Raw genomic sequence first — 27,653 nt, 5'->3', positions numbered from 1 at the left:
CTCATAATCCAAACCCCTCATCTCCGGTATCAACCTGGTGAACCTTCTCTGCACTCCCTCCAATGCCAATATATCCTTCCTCATATAAGGGGACCAATACTGCACACAGTATTCCAGCTGCGGCCTCACCAATGCCCTGTACAGGTGCATCAAGACATCCCTGCTTTTATATTCTATCCCCCTCGCAATATAGGCCAACATCCCATTTGCCTTCTTGATCACCTGTTGTACCTGCAGACTGGGCTTTTGCGTCTCATGCACAAGGACCCCCAGGTCCCTTTGCACGGTAGCATGTTTTAATTTGTTTCCATTGAGATAGTAATCCCATTTGTTATTATTTCCTCCAAAGTGTATAACCTCGCATTTATTCCAAAGTGTATAACCTCGCATTTCATACTATTGAAAGGATAGCCTAGTATGATAACAATGTGTAAATGTTTAATATATTCCCATCATTTTTATGTATTCAGTCTGGACATATGTTTTACATGTCAGTTCTGAAGTCGGTTTATTTACTCAGGGACTTTTATGGGTTCTTGGCTGCAATCCAACTGTTCAATCATTTTTGCTTCTGCAGCTGCTTTGAAGAATCTGCCCACTTGGTGTATTTTCTGGACTATTCAACAGCTAACAAGTGTTATAATAGAGTTGTTGAATTCAGTTCAAAAAAGTAGGGAATTGGTGAGGGGGTGAAGGGGTTGAGGGTGAGGGGAATGAGGGCAAGAAGTGAGGGTGAGCGAGATGAGAGGGAGGAGGGGGAATGAGAGCAAGGAATCAGGGTGAGAGAGATGAGGGGGTGAAAACGTAGAGGGTTTGGGGGAATGAGGGCAGGGAGTGAGGGTGGGAGAGATTGCGGAGTCAGGGAGTGAAGGGCTTGGGTGTTAAATTGGTCGGAAGGTTGAAACCGAGGTAGCTGACTGCCTCAGAGTGCCTGATGGGGGTATTTTGGAAATGGAGCCCCTTTTCGTCTGCCCTAGACTTGCCCACCTCCACTCCTGCCTTTGGCAGCAGTCCCACATCTAGGCCACTTGGGGGCCTGGAGGTTTCTGATTAGAGGGTCATAATCCTGATGGTGGGATTAGTTACATTTCCCACTTCCAACATGAACAAGCCTGCTCTGCCATTCAATTAGATCACAGCTGCATGTTTGCGTTTAAGTTTTACATTCCCATCTAACAATCGATTCCCTTGTCTAACAAGAATCTATCTACCTGCACCTTAAAAATATCCAGTGACCCCACCTCCACCATCTTCTGAGGCAGTGTTCCAAAGTCACACAACCCTCTGAGAGAAACAATCTCTCCTCATCTCTGTCCTAAGAGGGTGACCCCTCATTTTAAAACAGTGCCCCACTTCTGGACTCACCCACAAGCATCCTTTCCACATCCACCTTGTCAAAACCATTCAAGTTCTTAAAATACTTTAATCAAGTCACCCCCTTCACTCTTGAACTCCAGTGAAAACAAGTCCAGTCTGTCTAACTTTTCCTCATAAGACAACCCACATATTCCAGGAAAGAATCTGGTAAACCACCTCTGAACCACCACCACTTACATTCTTCCTTAAATAAGGAGACCAAAACTGCACACAGTATTCGAGATGTGGTCTCACCAATACCCTGAAAATCTAGTACATGGTATCCGAGCCAATGTGTAGCTATTCTTCAGCTGAACTGCAGTTTACATTTCAATGTGGACACCTTCCCTCCTAAAGACAATTGTGTCTGCATACTCCTGAGAGCCAATGTGAGCTCCAACATGCAGTGCCAATTAGCACCAACAACAACTCGCATTTATATAGCACCCTTAACACTGTAAAAGGTTTCCAGCACCCTCACGGAGGGTTCATAAGGAGCATTAAGCGACAGACAGTGAATAAACTGAGCAAAAATGTAAGTTTGGAGGAGCTCCTTAAAAGAGGAGAAAGGTAGGTATTGAGGAGATAAATAAACACAGAAAATGCTGGAAAACCTCAGCAGGTCTGGCAGCATCTGTGGAGAGAGAAATAGTTCATGTTTTGAATTGAATATGACTCTTCTTCAGAGCTACCTGACCTGCTGAGTCTTCTAGCACTGTCTCCAGCATCTGCAGGGTTTTGCTTTTATTCCACAGTGTACAGCCAAGGCAATAAGAACAATAATTTATATTTACATCACTTCTATCTATCGTCACCAAGAAATCCAACAGAAATTTAGAAGAAGCTTATTTTGACAGAAGGTGGTGAGAGCGTGGAACTCACCATCAGAGGCACTGGGTGCTGTGAATGGCATAGATACATTCATGGGGAAGCTGGCCAATCAGGTGGGGGAGACAGGAAAAGAGGATAATAGCAAGAGGAAAGACAGGAGCAAACACCAACATACACATTAACAACAAAATACCCCATGGTGCTCCACAAGAGCATGACAGTGCTGGACCTAACACCAAACCACATCAGGAGTTATTAGATCAAAAGACCAAAAGCTTGGTCAAAGAGGTGGATTTGAAGGAATGTCTTAAAGCAGGAAGGAGAGGTAGAGAAATCATACGAGAAATCTCAGAGCTTAGCCTCCCAAGGAGCTGAACGCACAGCCACCAATGTTGAAGCTATTAAAATTAAGGAGATTCAAGAGGCCAACATGAACTGTGTGCAGGTATCTTCGAGGATTGGCGGGCTGAAGGAGATTACTGACATAGGAAGGGGGAAGGCCACAGGGACATTCAAAAACAAGAGTGAGCACTTTAAAATCAAGACCTTGTTTGAGTCAATGGGGTCAGCGAACACAGGGGTATCAGGGGAAAAAGACTTGGTGCTAGATACAGCCCAACAAGAGTGAAAGGTAAGGGAGTGAATCACAGGGCTCCTTGGGTGATGAGGGAGAGAGAGATCATGATGAAATGAAAAAGGAGGGCATATGGTGCATGCAGGTAAATACTTCAAGTGAAAACCAGGTCAAATAAATAGATTGAGAAGGAAGTTGAAGAACAGAAGGAGATACTGGAAAGGCTGGCGATGCTTCGAATGAATGAGTCATGTGATCCGGGTGGTTGCTGAAGGAAATGGGGATGGAGATAATGGAAGGGCTTGTTTTTCAACCTTCCCAATGAGGGATATGGGGGAAGTGCCAAAGAATTTGAGAGTGGCAAATGTGACACACTTGCTTAAGAAAGGTTGTAAGAACAAAGATGTGTGGGTTAGGTGGCTTGGCCATGCTAAATTGTCCCTTAGTGTCAGGAGGATTAGCAGGGTAAATAGGTGGGGTTACGGGGATAGGGCCAGGGTGGGATTGTTGTTGGTGCAGGCTCGATGGGTGGAATGGCCTCCTTCTGCACTGTAAAGATTCTATGATTCTAAATGAAAGGTTATCTGCGGTGTGCAAGGTTTTGGAATCCATAATGAGGGAACAAATGTCCAATCACTCAGAGGTTTGAGTGAATTAAAGAGAGCCAGCCTAACCTCATTGAATTTTTTGATGAAGTAACAGACAAGGTTGATGAAGGAAATGTGGTGGATTTGTCCATATAGATTTTAAGCAAACATCTGACAAAGTACCACACAAATCGCTGCTTAATAAAATTGAGGCTTATGGAATAAGTATCAACTTGGATAAATAATTGCATTAAGATCAAAAAATAGGCAAATGGTTATCTTTCAATCTGGAGGATCAGTTAGTTCCAGGATCACTGCTTCTTTCGCTCAATATGAATGATTTGGATATTGAGATACAGAGACACATTTACAAAATTTGACTATGAGACATTGAGAGAGAGATTAGCAAAGCACATGGGACCTTGGGCTTCATAGAGACAGCAAGTATAAAAACAGGGATATTGTGCTGAATCTTTATAAAACACAGGTTCAGTCACAACTAGAGTATTGCGTCCAATTCTGATCCCCACACTTGAGGATGCGAGGGACCTTGAGAGGGTGCAGAGGAGATTTACCAGAATAATTCCAGGGGTTTTTAGCCCCAGGGTCAGGGTTGGAGAAGCTGGGGTTGTTCTCCTTGGAGTGAAGGAGATTGATGGGAACATTGATAGGGGTGTACAAGATTACAGTAGGTTTGGATAAAGTAGACAATGAAAAGCTGTTCCCTTTTGCTGATGGTTCAAGGAGTGGGGGACAGAGAATTAAAACTTTAGGTAAGAGATGCAGGAGACATGTGAGGAGTTCTATAACGAGAGCTAATGATCTGGAACTCATGAGTGTGGTGGAAACTGAGGTCATGAATGATTTCAACAGGAAATGTAATGCACACTCAAACATAGAAACAATAGAAAGAGGTCATTCAGCCCATCAAATCTGTACCAGCTAAAAAAAAGAGAACAAAAAAGAAACTAGCTGTTCATTGTAAACCCACTCTCCAGCACCTGGTCTGTAGCCCTGCAAGTTCCAGCACTCCAGATGCAGATCCAGATTCAGATCCGGGTGTCTTTGAAATGAGTTGATCATTTCAAACTCAACCACCAATTAGGCAACTCAACGACCAACTACCAACAAGTCCAGATGCTCACCACTCTGAGGAAAAAAGATTTTCTTAATGTCCCTTTTGATCGTTCTACCAATCACCTTACATTTATGCTCTTTGATAATTGACTCCTCAGCTACTGTGTAGACCCCTCATAATCTTGCACACCTCATCAGGGCGCCCCTCAGTCTTAGTTCCAAAGAAAACAACACCAGCCTATCCAATCTTTCCTCATAACTGCAATTTTCAAGCCCTGGCAACATCCCTGTAAATTTCCTCTGCACTTTCTTCAGAGCAGGCACAGTGGTCAGCACTGCTGCATCACAGAAGCAGGGACAAAGAACAAAGAACAGTACAGCACAGGAAACAGGCCCTTCGGCCCTCCAAGCCTGTGCCGCTCCTTGGTCCAACTAGACCAATCGTTTGTATCCCTCCATTCCCAGGCTGCTCATGTGACTATCCAGGTAAGTCTTAAACGATGTCAGCGTGCCTGCCTCCACCACCCTACTTGGCAGCGCATTCCAGGCCCCCACCACCCTCTGTGTAAAAAAAAACATCCCTCTGATGTCTGAGTTATACTTCGCCCCTCTCAGCTTGAGCCCGTGACCCGTCACCTCCGACCTGGGAAAAAGCTTCCCACTGTTCACCCTATCTATACCCGTCATAATCTTATACACCTCTATTAGATCTCCCTTCATTCTCCGTCTTTCCAAGGAGAACAACCCCAGTCTACCCAATCTCTCCTCATAGCTAAGACCCTCCATACCAGGCAACATCCTGGTAAACCTTCTCTGCACTCTCTCTAACGCCTCCACGTCCTTCTGGTAGTGCAGCGACCAGAACTGGACGCAGTACTCCAAATGTGGCCTAACCAGCGTTCTATACAGCTGCATCATCAGACTCCAGCTTTTATACTCTATACCCCGTCCTATAAAGGCAAGCATACCATATGCCTTCTTCACCACCTTCTCCACCTGTGTTGCCACCTTCAAGGATTTGTGGAATTGCACACCTAGGTCCCTCTGTGTTTCTATACTCCTGATGACTCTGCCATTTATTGTATAACTCCTCCCTACATTATTTCTTCCAAAATGCATCACTTCACATTTATCCGGATTAAACTCCATCTGCCACCTCTCCGCCCAATTTTCCAGCCTATCTACATCCTGCTGTATTGCCCGACAATGCTCTTCGCTATCCGCAAGTCCAGCCATCTTCGTGTCATCCGCAAACTTGCTGATTACACCAGTTACACCTTCTTCCAAATCATTTATATATATCACAAATAGCAGAGGTCCCAGTACAGAGCCCTGCGGAACACCACTGGTCACAGACCTCCAGCCGGAAAAAGACCCTTCGACCACTACCCTCTGTCTCCTATGGCCAAGCCAGTTCTCCACCCATCTAGCCACTTCTTGTATCCCATGAGACTTAACCTTCTTAACCAACCTGCCATGTGGGACTTTGTCAAATGCCTTACTGAAATCCATATAGACGACGTCCACGGCCCTTCCTTCATCAACCGTTTTTGTCACTTCCTCAAAAAACTCCACCAAATTTGTAAGGCACGACCTCCCTCTTACAAAACCATGCTGTCTGTCACTAATGAGATTGTTCCGTTCTAAATGCACATACATTTGTGTATGTGCATTTGGATTCAATCTCAGTTGTTTGGGTTTAATCACAGTTCTATGTGTTTAGTATCAGTTGTTTGGATTTAATCTCAGTTGTTTGGGTTTAATATCAGTTGTTTGGATTTAATCTCAGTTGTTTGGGTTTAATCTCAGTTGTTTGAATTTAATCTCAGTTGTTTGGATTCTATATCAGTTGTTTGGGTTTAATCACAGTTCTGTGTGTTTAATATCAGTTGTTTGGGTTTCATCTCACTTGTTTGGATTTAATCTCAGCTGTTCGGGATTAATCTCAGTTTTTGGTTTTAATCTCTGCTGTTTGGGTTTAATCTCATTTGTTTGGGTTTAATCTCAGTTGTTTGGGATTAATCACAGTTCTCTGTGTTTAATCTCAGTTGTTTGCGTTTAATCTCAGTTGTTTGAACTTAATTTCAATTGTTTGGGTTTAATCTCAGTTGTTTGGGGTTAATCACAGTTCTGTGTGTTTAATATCAGTTGTTTTGGTTTAATCTCAGTTGTTTGAATTTGATCTCAGTTGTTTGAATTTAATCTCAGTTGTTTGGGTTTAATCTCAGTTGTTTGTATTTAATCTCAGTTGTTTGGGTTTAATCTCAGTTGTTTGGATTTAATCTCAGTTTGTTTGGGTTTTAATCTCAGTTGGAGGGTTTAAAAGTAGGCCGCACCTTTGAGCGGGCAGCGTCGTTAGCGGGCAGTGGAGTGAGCAGGGGACAGAGTGAGAGCTAAAAGGGCTTTGGCTCACAGGGCTTCGGCGAAGGCGAGGAAGGTTGTTTGTTTGTTTTTCTTCGGTTACACCCCCTTTTTGTTTTATCCCAAAAACTAAAAAGGACATGGCTGGTATGAGTGGGAGGCCAGTATACTGCATTTGGTGTGGGATGTGGGAGTTCCTGGAGACAACTTGCCTCCCGGAAGTCCATATCTGTGCCAGATGTGTGGAACTGCATCTCCTGAAGGATCGTGTAAGGGAGCTGGAGCTGAGGCTCGATGAACTCAGTTTAGTTAGGGAAAATGAGAGAGTAATAGCTAAAAGTTATAGTCAGGTAGTGACACCAGGGTCTCGGAAGGAAGACACGTGGGTCACAGTTAGGAAGGGTAATAGTCAGAAGGGTGATGTGCCAGAAAGTGCTCCAGTGGCAGTCTCCCATAAAAGAAAGGAATGGGCAACAGATGGGAGAAGGGAAGGGAGTGAGCAGTCTGTGGAGGGATCCCCTGTGGTTGTCCCCCTCCAAAATAGGTATCTTGTTTTGGATTCTGTGGAGGGGGATGACCCTCCAGGGGTAAGCCACGAGGACCAGATCGCCTCCACGGAGACAGGCTCAGGGGTCCGGAAGGGAAAGAAGGGGTTTAGGAGAGCGATAGTTGTGGGGGACGCAATGGTTAGAGGCACGGACAGGCGCTTCTGTGGGACTGAACGAGAATCCAGGATGGTAGTCTGCCTCCCTGGTGCCGGGGTACTGGATGTCTCCGAGAGGGTAGGAAGCATATTTAAAAAGGAAGGTAGTCAAACGGATGTGATTGTACACATTGGGGGAAATGATGTAGGTAGGAAGAGCAGGGGGGTCATACGAGAGAAATTCAGGGAGTTGGGTGCTAGGCTAAAAAGAAAGACCTCCAGGGTAGCAATATCTGGACTGCTCCCGGTGCCTAGTGCAAGTGAGGCTCGGAACAGGGAGATTCTACAGTTGAACGCGTGGCTAAAGGACTGGTGCAAGAGGGAGGGTTTTAAATTCATAGATAACTGGGAAATCTTCAAGTCAGGATGGCAACTGTACAGAAAGGATGGGTTACACCTTAACTGGAAGGGAGCAAATATCCTGGCTGGGAGTTTTGCTGGAGTGTTTCGGCAGGATTTAAACTAGTGTGGCAGGGGGGTGGGGAACAAAACAGGAGGTCAGTAAGTACTGAGGCTGGGGTCGAGCTGGGGGCCAGGGCAAGGCTAGCTAAGAAGAGGAGCACTCTGGAGGAGGAGGACCTGACTGGGCCTGGAGGTCTGGAGTGCATCTGCTTCAATGCGAGGAGTGTAACGGTTAAAACAGACGAACTTAGGGCCTTAATGCTTGTGCGGAATTTGGATGTGGTTGCGGTGACGGAAACTTGGTTAAAAGAAGGACAGGACTGGCAGCTGAATATTCCGGGGTATAAGTGTTTTAGGCGAGACAGAAGAGGGGCTAAAAAAGGTGGGGGAGTAGCGATATTAGTTAAGGAGCATATTACCGCGGTACAGAGGGTAGACAACTTAGAGGGGTCATGTACTGAGTCGCTGTGGGTGGAACTCAGAAACAGGAAGGGTGCAGTCACTATGCTGGGGGTGTACTACAGACCACCCAACAGCCCACGGGAAGTGGAGGAAAGGATATGTCAGGAGATTCTGGATAGGTGCAGAAAAAATAGGGTTGTTGTAGTGGGGGACTTTAATTTCCCTGGCACAGACTGGAAAGTGCTTAGAGCTGGGGGACCGGACGGGGAGGAATTTGTAAAATGCGTACTGGAAGGTTCTTTGGAACAGTATGTAGATAGCCCGACTAGAGAGGGGGCTATACAGGACCTAGTTCTGGGAAATGAGCCCGGTCAGGTCGTCAAAGTTTCGGTAGGGGAACATGTGGCAAATAGTGACCACAACTCTGTTAACTTTAGGATAGTAATGGACAAGGATGAGTGCTGTCCTACGGGCAGGGTGCTAAATTGGGGGAAGGCTGACTATAGCCGGATTAGGCAGGAATTGGTGGATGTTGATTGGAGAGGATGTTCGAGGGTAAGTCTGGCATGTGGGAGTCTTTTAAGGAACTATTGATAAGGCTGCAGGATAGGCATGTGCCTGTAAAAAGGAAAGATAGGAAAGGTAGGATTCGAGAGCCGTGGATAACCAGGGAAATTGAGGATCTGATTAAAATGAAAAGGGAGGCGTACGTTAAGTCCAGGCAACTGAAAACAGATGGAGCTCTGGAGGAATACAGAGAGAGTAGGAAAGATCTCAAACGGGGAGTTAGAAGGGCAAAAAGAGGTCACGAGATGTTCTTGGCAGGCAGGATTAAGGAGAATCCTAAGGCATTCTATTCATATGTTAGGAACAAAAGAGTTGTCAGGGAGAAAATCGGACCTCTCAGGGACAAAGGAGGGGAATTATGCTTAGAACCCAAGGGAACAGGGGAGATCCTAAATGAATACTTTGCATCGGTATTCACGAAGGAGAGGGGCGTGTTAACCGGGAGTGTCTCGGAGGGAGGTGTTGACCCGTTAGAGAAAATCTCCATTACAAGAGAGGAAGTGTTAGGTTTTTTAGGGAACATTAAAACAGACAAAGCCCCAGGGCCTGATGGCATCTATCCTCGACTGCTCAGGGAGACGAGAGATGAAATTGCTGGGCCTCTGACGGAAATCTTTGTCGCTTCTTTGGACACGGGTGAGGTCCCTGAGGATTGGAGGATAGCGAATGTGGTCCCGTTGTTTAAGAAGGGTAGCAGGGATAACCCAGGAAATTATAGGCCGGTGAGCTTGACGTCCGTGGTAGGGAAGTTGTTGGAGAGGATTCTTAGAGACAGGATGTATGTGCATTTAGAACGGAACAATCTCATTAGTGACAGACAGCATGGTTTTGTAAGAGGGAGGTCGTGCCTTACAAATTTGGTGGAGTTTTTTGAGGAAGTGACAAAAACGGTTGACGAAGGAAGGGCCGTGGATGTCGTCTATATGGATTTCAGTAAGGCATTTGACAAAGTCCCACATGGCAGGTTGGTTAAGAAGGTTAAGGCTCATGGGATACAAGGAGAAGTGGCGAGATGGGTGGAGAGTTCTCCACCCATCTCCTATGGCTTGGCCATAGGAGACAGAGGGTAGTGGTCGAAGGGTCTTTTTCCGGCTGGAGGTCTGTGACCAGTGGTGTTCCGCAGGGCTCTGTACTGGGACCTCTGCTATTTGTGATATATATAAATGATTTGGAAGAAGGTGTAACTGGGTAATCAGCAAGTTTGCGGATGACACGAAGATGGCTGGAATTGCGGATAGCGAAGAGCATTGTCGGGCAATACAGCAGGATATAGATAGGCTGGAAAATTGGGCGGAGAGGTGGCAGATGGAATTTAATCCGGATAAATGCGAAGTGATGCATTTTGGAAGAAATAATGTAGGGAGGAGTTATACAATAAATGGCAGAGTCATCAGGAGTATAGAAACACAGAGGGACCTAGGTGTGCAAGTCCACAAATCCTTGAAGGTGGCAACACAGGTGGAGAAGGTGGTGAAGAAGGCATATGGTATGCTTGCCTTTATAGGACGGGGTATAGAGCATAAAAGCTGGAGTCTGATGATGCAGCTGTATAGAACGCTGGTTAGGCCACATTTGGAGTACTGCGTCCAGTTCTGGTCGCCGCACTACCAGAAGGACGTGGAGGCATTGGAGAGAGTGCAGAGAAGGTTTACCAGGATGTTGCCTGGTATGGAGGGTCTTAGCTATGAGGAGAGATTGGGTAGACTGGGGTTGTTCTCCTTGGAAAGACGGAGAATGAGGGGAGATCTAATAGAGGTGTACAAGATTATGAAGGGTATAGATAGGGTGAACAGTGGGAAGCTTTTTCCCAGGTCGGAGGTGACGATCACGAGGGGTCACGGGCTCAAGCTGAGAGGGGCGAAGTATAACTCAGACATCAGAGGGACGTTTTTTTTACACAGAGGGTGGTGGGGGCCTGGAATGCGCTGCCAAGTAGGGTGGTGGAGGCAGGCACGCTGACATCGTTTAAGACTTACCTGGATAGTCACATGAGCAGCCTGGGAATGGAGGGATACAAACGATTGGTCTAGTTGGACCAAGGAGCGGCACAGGCTTGGAGGGCCGAAGGGCCTGTTTCCTGTGCTGTACTGTTCTTTGTTCTTTGTTTTTTTTTTACATCCTGTCTCTAAGAATCCTCTCCAACAACTTCCCTACCACAGACGTCAAGCTCACCGGCCTATAATTTCCTGGGTTATCCCTGCTACCCTTCTTAAACAACGGGACCACATTCGCTATCCTCCAATCCTCAGGGACCTCACCCGCGTCCAAAGAAGCGACAAGGATTTCCGTCAGAGGCCCAGCAATTTCATCTCTCGCCTCCCTGAGCAGTCGAGGATAGATGCCATCAGGCCCTGGGGCTTTGTCGGTTTTAATGTTCCCTAAAAAACCTAACACTTCCTCTCTTGTAATGGAGATTTTCTCTAACGGGTCAACACCTCCCTCCGAGACACTCCCGGTTAACACGCCCCTCTCCTTCGTGAATACCGATGCAAAGTATTCATTTAGGATCTTCCCTATTCCCTTGGGTTCTAAGCATAATTCCCCTCCTTTGTCCCTGAGAGGTCCGATTTTCTCCCTGACAACTCTTTTGTTCCTAACGTATGAATAGAATGCCTTAGGATTCTCCTTAATCCTGCCTGCCAAGAACATCTCGTGACCTCTTTTTGCCCTTCTAACTCCCCGTTTGAGTTCTTTCCTACTCTTTCTGTATTCCTCCAGAGCTCCATCTGTTTTCAGTTGCCTGGACTTAACGTACGCCTCCCTTTTCATATTAATCAGATCCTCAATTTCCCTGGTTATCCACGGCTCTCGAATCCTACCTTTCCTATCTTTCCTTTTTACAGGCACATGCCTATCCTGCAGCCTTATCAATAGTTCCTTAAAAGACTCCCACATGCCAGACGCAGACTTACCCTCGAACATCCTCTCCCAATCAACATCCACCAATTCCTGCCTAATCCGGCTATAGTCAGCCTTCCCCCAATTTAGCACCCTGCCCGTAGGACAGCACTCATCCTTGTCCATTACTATCCTAAAGTTAACAGAGTTGTGGTCACTATTTGCCACATGGGTTCAATTCCCGGCTTGGGTCACTATCTGTGCGGTGTCTGCACATTCTCCCCATGTCTGCATGGGTTTCCTCCCACAGTCCAAAATAATTGCTGGTTAGGTTCATTGGCCATGCTAAATTCTCTCTGTGTTACCTGAACAGGCACTGGATTGCGGCGACTAGGATATTTTCACAGTAACTTCATTGCGGCGTTAATGTAAGCCTACTTGTGACTAATAAATAAAGTTTTAAAAAATCCTTCCTGTAATGTGGTGACCAGGACTGCACACACCTCCAGCAGTGGCCTAACCAGCATTTTTTCCGTTCCAACATTACTTCCCTGCTTTTGTATTCAATACCTTGTCCAATATAGGAAAACATTCCAGATGTTTTTATTAAGCACTTTAACCTCCTGTCCTGCCACTTTCAGGGATCTTTGGACATGCTCTCCAAGGTCTCTCACTTCCTCTCCCCCTCTCATTGAATATTCCCTTGCTTTGTTTGTCCTCCTCCGGATTGAATTCCAGTTGCAACTTTTCCACCCACTCAGACAAACCATTGATATTATTCAACAGATCTCCTCTTCTTTAGCAATTACATAGCCAGTTTTTATGTCATCTGTGAATTTCCTGAAAGGGTCCATGTGACGATGGCTGGAATTCTCCAACCGCTCAGGCCAACGGGATTCTCCAGTCCCATTGCAGTGAATGGAACAAAAAACAAAGAACAAAGAAAATTACAGTACAGAACAGGCCCTTTGGCCCTCCAAACCTGCACCGACCATGCTGCCCGACTGAACTAAAACCCCCTACCCTTCCGGGGACCATATTTCTCCATTCCCATCCTATTCATGTATTTGCAGTTACACTGTGAATGGGCAGTGTGCGGTTACACTTTAAATGGACAGTGTGTGGATATACTGTGAATGGACATTGTGCAGTTATATTGTGAACAGACACTGCAGTTAAAGAACAAAGAAAGTTACAGCACAGAAACAGGCCCTTCAGCCTTCCAAGCCTGCATCGACCATGCTGCCCGACTGAACTAAAACCCCCTACTCTTCCAGGGACCATATCCCTCTATTCCCATCCTATTCATGTATTTGTCTTGACGTCCCATAAAAGTCACTATCGTATCTGCTTCCACTACCTCCCTCGGCAGCGAGTTCCAGGCACCCACCACCCTCTGTAAAAAAAACTTGCCTCGTACATCTCCTTTAAATCTTGCCCATCGCACCTTAAACCTATGCCCCCTAGTAATTGGCTCTTCAACCCTGGGAAAAAGGTTCTGACTATCCACTCTGCCCATGCCCCTCATAATCTTGTAGACTTCTATCAGGCCTCTCAACCTCCGTCGTTCCAATGAGAACAAACCAAGTTTCTCCAACCTCTCCTCATAGCTAATGCCCTCCATACCAGACAACATCCTGGTAAATCTTTTCTGTACCCTCTCCAAACCCTCCACATCCTTCTGGTAGTGTGGCGACCAAAATTGAACACTATATTCCAAGTGCGGCCGAACTGAAGTTCTATAAAACTGCAACATGACTTGCCAATTTGTAAACTCAATGCCCCAGCCGATGAAGGCAAGCATGCCGTATGCCTTCTTGACTACCTTCTCCGCCTGCGTACCTGTGTACCTGTCCACCCAGATCCCTCTGTCTATCAATACTCTTTAGGGTTCTGCCATTTACTGTATATTTCCTATCTGTATTAGACGTTCCAAAATTCATTACCTCACATTTGTCCGGATTAAACTCCATCTGCCATCTCTCCGCCCAAGTGTCCAACCAATCTATATCCTGCTGTATTCTCTGATGTTCCTCATCGCTATGCGCAAATCCACCAACATTTCTGTCGTCCGCAAACTTATGAATCAAACCAGTTACGTTTTCCTCCAAATCATTTATATATATTACAAACAGCAAAGTTCCCAGCACTGATCCCTGAGGAATGCCACTAATGTGGGTGAAGATGCCGGCGTTGAACTGGGGTAAACACAGTAAGAAGTTTAACAACACCAGGTTAAAGTCCAACAGGTGTATTTGGTAGCAAAAGCCACACAAGCTTTCGGAGCCTTCTGCCCCTTCTTCAGGTGAGTGGGAATTCTGTTCACAAACAGGGCATATAAAGACACAAACTCAATTTACATGAATAATGGTTGGAATGCGAATACTTATAGCTATTCAAGTCTTTAAGATACAAACAATGTGAGTGGAGAGAGCATCAAGACAGGCTACAGACTTGTGTATTGTCTCCAGACAGGACAGCCAGTGAGACTCTGCAGGTCCAGGCAAGCTGTGGGGATTACAAATAGTGCGACATGAACCCAATATCCCGGTTGAGGCCGTCCTCATGTGTGCGGAACTTGGCTATCAGTTTCTGCTCAGCAACTCTGCACCGTCGTGTGTCGTGAAGGCCGCCTTGGAGAACGCTTACCCGAATATCAGAGGCCAAATGCCCGTGACCGCTGAAGTGCTCCCCAACAGGAAGAGAACAGTCTTGCCTGGTGATTGTCGAGTGGTGTTCATTCATCCGTTGTCGCAGCGTCTGCATGGTTTCCCCAATGTACCATGCCTCGGGACATCCTTTCTTGCAGCGTATCAGGTAGACAACGTTGGCCGAGTTGCAAGAGTATGTACCTTGTACCTGGTGGATGGTGTTCTCACGTGAGATGATGGCATCTGTGTCGATGATCCGGCACGTCTTGCAGAGGTTGCTGTGGCAGGGTTGTGTGGTGTCGTGGTCACTGTTCTCCTGAAGGCTGGGTAGTTTGCTGCGGACAATGGTCTGTTTGAGGTTGTGCAGTTGTTTGAAGGCAAGAAGTGGGGGTGTGGGGATGGCCTTGGCGAGATGTTCGTCTTCATCAATGACATGTTGAAGGCTCTGGAGGAGATGCCATAGCTTCTCCGCTCCGGGGAAGTACTGGACGACGAAGGGTACTCTGTCCACCGTGTCCCGTGTTTGTCTTCTGAGGAGGTCGGTGCGGTTTTTCGCTGTGGCGCGTCGGAACTGTCGATCAATGAGTTGAGCGCCATATCCTGTTCTTATGAGGGCATCTTTCAGCGTCTGGAGGTGTCTGTTGCAATTGGAGGTGTCCTGTCTGGAGACAATACACATCTCTTTAGCCTGTCTTGATGCTCTCTCCACTCACATTGTTCGTATCTTAAAGACTTGATTAGCTGTAAGTATTCACATTCCAACCATTATTCATGTAAATTGAGTTTGTGTCTTTATGTGCCCTGTTTGTGAACAGAATTCCCACTCACCTGAAGAAGGGGCTTAAGGCTCCGAAAGCTTGTGTGGCTTTTGCTACCAAATAAACCTGTTGGACTTTAACCTGGTGTTGTTAAACTTCTTACTGTGAATGCCACTAATCACAGCCCTTCCCAGCACTGATCCCCGAGGAACGCCCTTGTTTCTACTTTCCTTGTATTCCACACTTGCTTCGTGTGTTCCCAGCCTCCTTGCCTTGACAAATGCTTCCTGTTTCTCTTTGATTTGGCTCACAATACCTCTCATTATCCAAGTTCCCAAAACATGTCGTACTTATCCTTCATCCTTACAGGAATGTGTTGGTCCTGAATCCCTATTCAGTTACACTTGAAAGCCACCCACATGCCAGATGCTGATTTGCCCTCAAACATCTGTCCCCAATCTACACTCTTCAGTTCTTGCCTAATATTGTTGTAAATGGCTTTCCCCCAATTTAATACCTTCACTTGAGGACGACACTTACCTTTATCCATTGGTACCTTAAAGCTTCTGAATTGTGGTCACTGTTCCCGAACTGCTCCCCTCCTGAAACGTCAACCACCTGGCCGGGCTCATTCCCCAATACCAGGTCCAGTATGGCCCCTTTCCGAGTCAGACTATCTATATACTGTTTCAAGAAGCCCTCCTGGATGCTCCTTACAAACTTTGAGTGCTAAATTCTCCGTCTTTGCTTGCAGTGGCAGTGGGGTATGGACAGCCAGAGAATTCCAGCCCATGTTACGCCCCAGACTATGAGCACTTACCCTGTGTAATAATCTTTGACATGGCACTTTATCAAATGCCTTTTGGAAGACCAAGTCCAGCTCATCCACAGGTTCTCCTTTATTCACGTTGCATGTTACATCCACAAAGAACTGTAAGAAGTTAGTCAAACACAGTTTCTCTCTTACATAACTCTGCTGGTGCTGTCTGATTGCATTAGGATTTTCCTAAGTGGCCTCTTATAACCTCAATCATAGATTCTAGCATTTTCCCTTGATGGACCAAATGGCCTCCTGTCATAAATGAGTCTCTTGACTCTGTGAATAAGGACACAAGCAGCAGAGTTTTGGAAAGCCTCAATTTTCAAACGTCAGAAAGACGTGCTGGTTCAGTGCATTGGCCATGCTAAATTCTCCCTCAGTGTCCCCGAACAGACGGCAGAGTGTGACGACTAGGTGATTTTCACAGTAACTCCTTGCACTGTTAAAATAAGCCTACTTGTGACACCAATAAATAAACTTCAACTTTAGAACATAGAAAAGCTACAGCACAAACAAGTTGCGCCGAACATGTCCCTACCTACTAGGCTTACCTATAACCCTCTATCTTACTCACTTCCATGAACTTATCCAAAACTCTCTTAAAAGACCCTATCGAATCCGCCTCTACCACCACTACCGGAAGCCGATTCCACGCACCCACCACCCTCGGAGTGAAAAACTTACCCCTAACGTCTCCTCTGTACATCTAAGATAAGGTAAGGGGTAAGATGTACATCTCTGTACATCTTACCCCTAACATCCTCCTCTCTTGGATGGCACGGTAGCACAGTGGTGGGCGGCACGGTAGCACAGTGGTTAGCACTGCTGCTTCACAGCTCCAGGGACCTGGGTTCGATTCCCGGCTTGGGTCGCTGTCTGTGTGGAGTTTGCACATTCTCCTCATGTCTGTGTGGGTTTCCTCTGGGTGCGCCGGTTTCCTCCCACAGTCCAAAGATGTGTGGGTTAGGTTGATTGGCCATGCTAAAAAATTGCCCTTAGTGTCCTGAGATGCGTAGCTTAGAGGGATTAGTGGGTAAAAAATGTAGGGATATGGGGGTAGGGCCTGGGTGGGATTGTGGTCGGTGCAGACTCGATGGGCCGAATGGCCTCTTGCTGTACTGTAGGGTTTCTATGATTTCTATGTACCTACTCCCCAGCACCCTAAATCTGTGATCTCTTGTGGCAACCATTTCAGCCCTGGGTAAAAGCCTCTGAGAATCCACTCTATCAATACCCCTCAACATCTTATACACCTCTATCAGGTCACCTCTCATCCTTCGCTTCTCCAAGGAGAAAAGACCTAGCTCTCTCAACCTATCCTCATAAGGCATGCCACCTAATCCAGGCAACTACTTTTTTTTTAAACGGCGGGAGAATGTGTGAGCCTGGTCAAAACTGTGTTAGAATAGTTAAGTCACAAAGGCATGAAGAAGAGTTTCAGCAGCAAACGGTAGGAGTGAAATGGGAAAATGTTACAGAGGTGGAAATAGGTGGTCTTAGTGATGGGGAGAACATTTAGTTGGAAGGTTATCTCAGGGTCAAATATGGCATTATTGTTCAGTCTCAGACAGTGAGGAATGGAGTGGCGACAGGGGGAGCAGAGTTTCTACGAGGAAGCAAAGGCAAAGGCTTTACAATAGGGCCTAGATCAGTGCAAACTCAATGGGCTGAATGACCTCTTTCTGCACTGTAGGGATTCTATGGTTCTTATTGCTAGTCAGCCTAATTCTATGTCTTCTTTCCAACAGGTATGTCACTGGAAGAAGTTTCCCTTCATCTGCCTTATGTAAACTCTTCACGAATTTGAGCATCTCTATCCAATCGCCCTCAATTTTTTCTGCTTCAAGAAGAACAATCCCAGTTTCTTAAACTCTCCACACTGCTGAAGTCAAGCCATCGAATCACCCTCTCCAAGTCAGTGACATTTTTCCCGAAGTGTGGTATCCGGAATTGGACACAGTATTTGACCTTAGTACTAACCAGTGTTGTCGAAGGTTTTCCATAAATTCCTTCCTTTGCTTTATTTTAAATGGCTTCTTAAATTGCCCTGACAATCCTTGAAAGATTTATGTATCTGAACCCCCAAAGTTCCTGTGTCCCATTTAAACCTGGTGCCAATCAGTGTATATTGTCTCTCATCAGCCTTTCATCCACTTCCTAGTACATTTTGGAATTGTTTTATAGTACATAGAATTTCTTTTATAGCAGCAGTGACCTCAACATAGACAAATCAAGCATAGTGGTTAGCACTGCTGCTTCACAGCTCCAGGGACCTGAGTTCGATTCCCGGCTTGGGTCACTGTCTGTGTGGAGTTTGCACATTCTCCTCATGTCTGCGTGGGTTTCCTCTGGGTGCTCCGGTTTCCTCCCACAGTCCAAAGATGTGCGGGTTGCTTGATTGGCCATGCTAAAATTGCCCCTTAGTGTCCTGAGATAGTTCCTTGAGAAGGTGACCAAAGAGGTGGATGAGGGTAAAGCAGTTGATGTGGTGTATATGGATTTCAGTAAAGCGTTTGATAAGGTTCCCCACGGTAAGCTATTGCAGAAGATACGGAGGCATGGGATTGAGGGTGATTTTGCGGTTTGGATCAGGAATTGGCTAGCTGTAAGAAGACAGAGGGTGGTGGTTGATGGGAAATGTTCATCCTGGAGTTCAGTTACTAGTGGTGTACCGCAAGGATCTGTTTTGGGGCCACTGCTGTTTGTCATTTTTATAAATGACCTGGATGAGGGCGTAGAAGGATGGGTTAGTAAATTTGCGGATGACACTAAAGTCGGTGGAGTTGTGGACAGTGCGGAAGGTTGTTGCAGGTTACAGAGGGACATAGATATGCTGCAGTGCTGGGCTGAGAGGTGGCAAATGGAGTTCAATGCGGAAAAATGTGAGGTGATTCACTTTGGAAGGAGTAACAGGATTACAGAGTACTGGGCTAATGGTAAGATACTTGGTAGTGTGGATGAACAGAGAGATCTCGGTGTCCATGTGCATAGATCCCTGAAAGTTGGCACCCAGGTTGATAGGGTTGTTAAGAAGGCATACGGAATGTTAGCTTTTATTGGTAGAGGGATTGAGTTTTGGAGCCAGGAGGTCATGTTGCAGCTGTACAAAACTCTGGTGCGGCCGCACTTGGAGTATTGCATACAGTTCTCGTCACCGTATTCTAGGAAGGATGTGGATGCATTGGAAAGGGTGCAGAGGAGAGTTACTAGGATGTTGCCTGGTATGGTGTGAAGGTCTTATGAGGAAAGGCTGAGGGGCTTGAGGTTGTTTTCGTCAGAGAGAAGAAGGTTAAGAGGCGACTTAATAGAGGCATACAAGATGATCAGAGGATTGGATAGGGTGGATAGTGAGAGCCTTTTTCCTCGGATGGTGATAGCTAGCACGACGGGACATAGCTTTAAATTGAGGGGTGATAGATATAGGACAGATGTCAGAGTTAGGTTCTTTACTCAGAGAGTAGTAAGGGCGTGGAATGCCCTGCCTGCAGCAGTAGTGGACTCGCCAACATTAAGGGCATGTAAATGGTCATTGCATAAACATATGGATGATATTGGGATAGTGTAGGTTAGATGGGCTTTAGATTGGTTTCACTGGTCGGCGCAACATCGAGGGCCGAAGGGCCTGTACTGCGCTGTAATGTTCTATGTTCTATGAGATGCGTAGGTTAGAGGGGTTAGCAGGTAAATATGTAAGGATATGGGGGTAGGGCCTGGGTGGGATTGTGGTCGGTGCAGACTCGATGGGCCAAATGGCCTCTTGCTGCACTGTAGGGTTTAGAAACATAGAAAAACTACAGCACAAAACAGGCCCTTCGGCCCCACAAGTTGTGCCGAACATATCCCTACCTTTTAGGCCTAACTATAACCCTCCATCCTATTAAGTCCCATGTACTCATCCAGGGGTCTCTTAAAAGACCCGATTGAGTTTGCCTCCACCACCACTGACGGCAGCCGATTCCACTCGCCCACCACCCTCTGTGTGAAAAACTTCCCCCTAACATCTCCCCTGTACCTACCCCCCAGCACCTTAAACCTGTGTCCTCTCGTAGCAGCCATTTCCACCCTGGGAAAAAGCCTCTGAGAGTCCACCCGATCTATGCCTCTCAACATCTTATATACCTCTATTAGGTCTCCTCTCATCCTACGTCTCTCCAAGGAGAAAAGACTAAGCTCCCTCAACTTATCCTCATAAGGCATGCCACTCAATCCAGGCAACATCCTTGTAAATCTCCTCTGCACCCTTTCAATCTTCTCCACATCCTTCCTGTACTGAGGCGACCAGAACTGAGCACAGTACTCCAAGTGGGGTCTGACGAGGGTCTTATATAGCTGCATCATTATAGAAAACATAGAATCCCTAAAGTACAGAAAGAGGCCATTCAGCCCATCGGGTCTGCACCGACCCAATCTCACCCAGGCCCTACCCCCATATCCCTACATATTTTACCCGCTGATCCCTCTAATCTACGCATCCCAGGACACTAAGGGGCAATTTTAGCATGGCCAATCAACCTAACCCGCACATCTTTGGACTGTGGGAGGAAACCCACGCAATCACGAGGAGAATGTGCAAACTCCACACAGACAGTGACCCAAGCCGGGAATCGAACCCAGGTTCCTGGAGCTGTGAAGCAGCAGTGCTAACCACTGTGCTACTGTGCCGCCCTCCCCAGAATCCGAAACTCAATCCCTCGATTGATAAAGGCCAGCACACCATACGCCTTCTTAACCACCTCCTCCACCTGCGGGGCCGATTTTAGAGTCCTATGGACCCGGACCCCAAGGTCCTTCTGATCCTCTACAGTACTAAGAGTTTTTCCCTTAATATTGTACTCCTTCATCCCATTTGACCTGCCAAAATGGACCACTACGCATTTATCTGGGTTGAAGTTCATCTGCCACTTCTCCGCCCAGTCTTGCATCCTATCTATGTCCCTCTGTAACTTCTGACATCCCTCCAGACTATCCACAACCCCACCAACCTTCGTGTCGTTGGCAAACTTACCAACCCATTCCTCCACTTCCTCATCCAGGTCATTTATGAAAATGACAAACAGCAAGGGTCCCAGAACAGATCCCTGGGGCACACCACTGGTGACCGACCTCCATTTAGAAAAAGACCCATCTATACACACTCTCTGCCTCCTTTGGGCAAGCCAGTTCTGGATCCACAGGGCAGCAGTCCCTTGGATCCCATGCCCTCTCACTTTTTCTAGAAGCCTTGCATGGGGGACCTTATCGAACGCCTTGCTAAAAATCCATATAAACCACATCTACCGCTTTCCCTTCGTCAATGTGTTGAGTCACATTTTTGAAGAACTCCACCAGGCTCGTAAGGCATGATCTGCCTTTGACAAAGCCATGCTGAGTACTCTTGAGCATACTGAACCTCTCTAAATGCTCATAAAGCTTGTCCCTCTTCTCACCGGTCGGTAATTTCCTGGGCTATCCCTATTCCCCTTCTTGAAAATAGGAACCGCATCCGCAATCCTCCAATCCTCCAGCACCTCTCCCATCTCCATCGACGACGCAAAAATCATCGCCAGAGGCTCTGAAATCTCTTCCCTCGCCTCCCACAGTAACCTGGGGTACATCCCATCCGGACCCGGCGACTTATCTATCTTAGAACATAGACATTAGAACATAGAACAGTACAGCACAGAACAGGCCCTTTGGCCCACGTTGTTGTGCCGAGCTTTGTCTGAAACCCAGATCAAGCTATTTCCTCCCTATCATCCCGAAGTACTCCATGTGCCTATCCAATAGCTTTTTAAATGTTCCTAAAGTTTCTGACTCCACTATCACTGCAGGCAGTCCATTCCACACCCCAACCACTCTCTGAGTAAAAAACCTACCTCGGACATCCTTCCTATATCTCCCACCATGAACCCTATAGTTATGCCCCCTAGTTACCACTCCATTCACCCGAGGAAATAGTCTTTGAACATTCACTCTATCTATCCCTCTCATCATCTTATAAACCTCTATCAAGTCTCCTCTCAACCTCCTCCGCCCCAAAGAGAAAAGCCCAAGTTCCCTCAACCTTTCCTCATAAGACCTACCCTCCAAACCAGGCAGCATCCTGGTAAATCTCCTTTGCACTCTTTCCAGTGTCTCCACGTCCTTCTTGTAGTGAGGTGACCAGAACTGCACACAATATTCCAAATGTGGTCTCACCAAGGTCCTGTACAGTTGCAGCATAACCCCACGGCTCTTAAACTCAAACCCCCTGTTAATGAACGCCAACACACTATAGGCCTTCTTCACGGCTCTATCCACTTGAGTGGCAACCTTCAGAGATCTATGGATATGAACCCCAAGATCTCTCTGTTCCTCCACATTCTTCAGAACCCTACCTTTGACCCTGTAATCCACATTTAAATTTGTCCTACCAAAATGAATCACCTCGCATTTGTCAGGGTTAAACTCCATTTGCCATTTTTCAGCCCAGCTCTGCATCCTATCTATAGCTCTTTGCAGCCTACAACAGCCCTCCACCTCATCCACTACTCCACCAATCTTGGTGTCATCAGCAAATTTACTGATCCACCCTTCAGCCCCCTCCTCCAAGTCATTTATAAAAATGACAAATAGCAGAGGACCAAGCACTGATCCCTGTGGCACTCCACTGGTAACCGGTTTCCAGTCCGATAATTTTCCATCCACCACCACCCTCTGTCTTCTGTTAGATAGCCAGTTACCTATCCAATCGGCCAAACTTCCCTCTATCCCACACATCCTTACTTTCTTCATAAGCCGACCATGGGGGACTTTATCAAACACCTTACTAAAATCCATGTATATGACATCAACTGCACTACCTTCATCTACATACTTAGTTACCTCCTCAAAAAATTCTATCAAATTTGTGAGGCAAGACTTGCCCTTCACAAATCCGTGCTGACTATCCCGGATTAAGCTGCATCTTTCTAAATGGTCGTAAATCCTATCCCTGAGGACCTTTTCCATCAACTTACCGACCACGAAGTAAGACTAACCGGTCTATAATTACCAGGGTCATTTCTATTCCCTTTCTTAAACAGAGGAACCACATTCGCCACTCTCCAGTCCTCTGGCACCACCCCCGTGGACAGTGAGGACGCAAAGATCAATGCCAAAGGCTCTGCTATCTCATCCCTTGCCTCCCAAAGACTCCTAGGATATATTTCATCAGGCCCTGGGGACTTACCAACTTTCAGTTTATTTAAAATTGCTAGTACATCTTCCCTCCGAACATCTACTTCCTCCAGCCTATCAGCCTGTGACACCTTCTCTTCCTCAAAAACATGGCCCCTCTCCTTGGTGAACACCGAAGAAAAGTATTCATTCATCACCCCTCCTATCTCTTCTGACTCCATGCACAAATTCCCACTGCCGTTATCTTGATGCCATTCAAAGATTCCAGCACAACCTCTTTCGTAAAGTCCACATACTCAATCTTTTCAGTCCACCGCAAGCCCGCAGTACATCCACCCAGGTCCTTCTCCTTTGTGAAAACCGAGGCAAAATACTCATTAAGCACCTCTGCCATTTAGAACATAGAACATAACAGCGCAGTACAGGCCCTTCGGCCCTCAATGTTGCGCCGACCAGTGGAACCAATCTAAAGCCCCTCTAATCTACACTATTCCAATATCATCCAAATGTTTATCCAATAACCATTTGAAAGCTCTTAATGTTGACAAGTCCACTACTGCTGCAGGCAGGGCATTCCATGCCCTTACTACTCTCCGAGTAAAGAACCTACCTCTAACATCTGTCCTATATCTCTCACCCCTCAATTTAAAGCTATGTCCCCTCGTGCTAGCCAACACCATCCGAGGAAAATGGCTCTCACTATTCACCCTATCTAATCCTCTGATCATCTTGTATGCCTCTATTAAGTCACCTCTTAACCTTCTTCTCTCTAACGAAAACAACCTCAAGCCCCTCAGCCTTTCCTCATACGATTTTCCCACCACACCAGGCAACAACCTGGTAAATCTCCTCTGCACCCTTTCCAACACTTCCACATCTTTCCTATAATGCGGCGACCAGAACTGTACGCAATACTCCAAATGCAGCCGCACCAGAGTTTTGTACAGTTGCAGCATGACCTCCTGGCTCCAAAACTCAATCCCTCTACCAATAAAAGCTAACACACCGTACGCCTTCTTAACAACCCTATCAACCTGGGTGCCAACTTTCAGGGATCTATGCACATGGACACCGAGATCTCTCTGTTCATCCACACTACCAAGTATCTTACCATTAGCCCAGTACTCTGTAATCCTGTTACTCCTTCCAAAGTGAATCACCTCACACTTTTCCGCATTAAACTCCATTTCTACTGGTTCCGTACAGATTTTCCCGCCTTTACCTTTTATAGGCCCTATTCCTTCACGTCTCATCCTTTTACTCTTCACATATTTATAGAACGCCTTAGGGTTTTCCTTAATCCTACCTGCCAAGGCCTTCTCGTGACCCCTTCTGGCTCTCCTAATTTCCTTCTTTCGTCCCTTCCTACAAGCCGTACACTCATCTAGATCCCTATCTTCGCCAAGCTCTCTGAACTTTTTGTATGCCTTCCTTTTCTTCTCCACTAGGTCCCGCACAGCTTTCGTGCACCACGGTTCCTTTAACCTATGATTCTATGATTCTAAGCCCTCCTGCTTGAACAACTCAGTGTCCTGTATTCTCCAGCTAGGGATGACATGGTGGCATAGTGGCTAGCATTGCTGCCTCACAGCGCCAGGGACACAGGTTCAATTCCAGCCTTGGGTCACTCTCTGTGTGGAGTTTGTACATTCTCCCCATGACTGCGTGGGTTTTCACTGGGGGCTCCGGTTTCCTCCCACACTCCAAAGATGTGCGGGTTAGGTTGATTGGCCATACTAAATTGACGCTTGTGTCAGGGGATTAGCAGCGCAAATATGTGGGGTTACGGGAATAGGGTCTGGGTGGGATTGTGGTCAGTGCAGACCCGATGGGCCAAATGGCCTCCTTCTGTGCTGTGGGAATTCTATGATTCGCGTCATCAGGATATCTGATAATCAGATAATTAATGGAAGCATCCAGTGAATACAGATTGAATGTGGGGACAAGGGATTATTGCATTGCCTCAATGACCACTCTGAAAGTCTCTCATTGCATTCCTGACATAATTAATTCTTTCAGAAATAAAACACGAAAAATATTTCAAACATGCATTATGCAAATTAAGTATGTTTTTAAAGACATTCATTTCTGTGCAACTGAATAATTAATGACTGAATTGAAGTTTGAAAATTCAATATAAATTCTTAATTTAAATGAGGAGGAATGCAAAACAAACTCACTCTGTGAGAACTCAGGGGATTTTCTCCCTGGGAGACCCTGACTAGAGATGCTACATTGTTGGACACAGATTTCAGGGCTGCCTCGTGTTAATCTCTTTTATTGCATTCATGCAGAAATAAAATTGTTGAGAGTGTTATTGGATTCTGTTCATTTGTATGATAAATTTCCACACTTCCATTCTGAAACTAAACTGCTCAGGCCCCGGTGGGATTGTTGTCGGTGCAGACTCGATGGGCCGAATGGCCTCTTTCTGCACTATAGGGTTTCTATGGTTTCTATGGTATTTCTCCCCACTGAATGCAATAGCTCTCACTAGAATGGGCTTCAACAGGAATGAGGGCATTTCCAAAGCACTGGGTACAATCACATTGTTATCCAATCAGCAAATACATCCTTTCCAATAGTACCCAATGGAGCAGGAGGAAGAAGCCTGGGTGATTTATACTGCCGTGTACTGAGGACAGCTGTAGTATTCTCTTGATGATCAGGGTAGAACAATCTAGAGAATAAATGTGGTCCTATCTGCGAATAGGCCATTACCATGGCAATGAAGCAATGCTTTACCCTAATGGGATATTGGAGCTTTATCTATCTCCTCTGGGATTGGATGCACAGTTGCTACAAAGACTATCATGGTGAGATGCATCTGTAACAGGGAGGCTGGTTTTTCCCTCACCATCTACTGCAGTTGCAGCCTGGCAGCAATGTCCTCCAGAAACCAGCCGGCTTGGTAGGTCGTGGTGCTGCTGAAGCCACCCTGGGACATGGACCACCCAGATCACACTCTGTGTTCTTGCCTCAGTACTCAACATGGAGGAATACTAGGAGAAAGGCAAAATACTGCGGATGCTGGAAACTGAAACAAAAACAGAAAATGCTGGAAAATCTCAGCAGGTCTGACAGCTTCTGTGGAGACAATACAGCCAATGGGCCCGATTTTACCATTGCATTGCACCCGTTTTCAGGCGCAAAACCTTTGCAAAGTCAGGCGTGAGGTGAGTAGCGTGATCCACGCTCGCCTCCACGTCGGTTCCCCCTTTAACAAGGCCCGAAAATGGCCGCAATCGGGACCTCGCCCTAAACAGGTGTGATGGCCATTTAAATGCATTTGCATGCATTTAAATTGACTTAATGGGTGCACGCTAAACTTTACCAGCACTTCCCCCTTTACCACCGCGTTTGCCCATCCAGAATTTGCATAAAACAGACATACTCCATTTAAGTCCGATTTGGGTGCTCCAATTAGTGAGGAGCTAAGTGCCTCGAGTCCAACGACTCTCTGCTTGAGATCGGTGGGGGAGGGGGGGTGGGGGGGTTGTTGGGGGAAGGTGGGTCAATGGCTCACTGCTGGAGATCAGTGGGGGGGGGGCACAGAAGGTGGGTCCACTGCCACTCTGCCTGAGATCAGTGAGGGATAAGGGGGTCAGTAATGTTGTGGGGGTGGAGCAATGTCTGTGGGAGTCAGGGGGAGGCATTATCCAGTCCGGGAGTGATGTGGCAGGGGAGCAGCAAGCTATTTTCTTTTTGTGCATGTGCAATTGGAGGTGCCGATCGGAGCTGCAGGGCTTTGGGCACGTTAAACTCCACCCACAGGCTTGTTGTGGTGAACCATCGTTGGTTCACCACTGGGGTTTGTTACCATGTTACTGTTGGGCAAGGGTGTTATTACTGTGGGGGTTGTACTGTGTTGTTGGGTTAGGGTGTTTACCTGTTATAAGTGTTACCATGGCACATTCCAGTGGGGTCCCGCCTCCGGTGGCAGGGTATAAGACCCCCTGCTCCGGCAGGACCCCTTCAGTCTGAACTGGTGTATTCGTGTTAGTAGTTTCATTGTTACTGTATTAAAGCCTTCAATACTAAAGCCTTGATTCCATGTGCTCATTGACGCGCATCAATTTAATACAGTAAACAGAGAGTATGGAACAGATTCTAAAACCGGATCGTCTGACACTGGACCCACGTGCGGTCGGTGCAGCTAACACATTCGACCATTGGTGGAAGTGCTTTGAGGACTACCTGGCAGCCTCGGTAGCTATCACTACGGACAGTGATAGACTGCAGGTCCTCCACGCGAGGGTAAGCGACACGATTTACCTAGCCATTCGTGCAGCTCCCACTTACCAGGGTGCCGTCGAGCTCCGAAAGAATAGGTACATTACGCCACCCAACGAGATACATGCTCGTTACCTCCTCGCTACACGACGTCGGCAGTCGGGCGAAACCATAGAGGATTATGCCAATGAGCTCCTGCAGCTTGCCAGGGGTTGCGACTGTAAGGACGTCTCCGCCGAGCAGTACATGTACGACCTCGCCCGAGACGCGTTCGTAGCAGGGGTAGGGTCCTCGTACATCAGGCTTAAATTACTAGAAAAGGGGAAACTCAACTTGACCCAGGCAATGGGGATGGC

The sequence above is a fragment of the Mustelus asterias genome, chromosome 12, assembly GCF_964213995.1.
Source record: "Mustelus asterias chromosome 12, sMusAst1.hap1.1, whole genome shotgun sequence".
Lineage (NCBI taxonomy): Eukaryota > Metazoa > Chordata > Chondrichthyes > Carcharhiniformes > Triakidae > Mustelus > Mustelus asterias.
Note: the sequence above shows the minus strand (reverse complement) of the source record.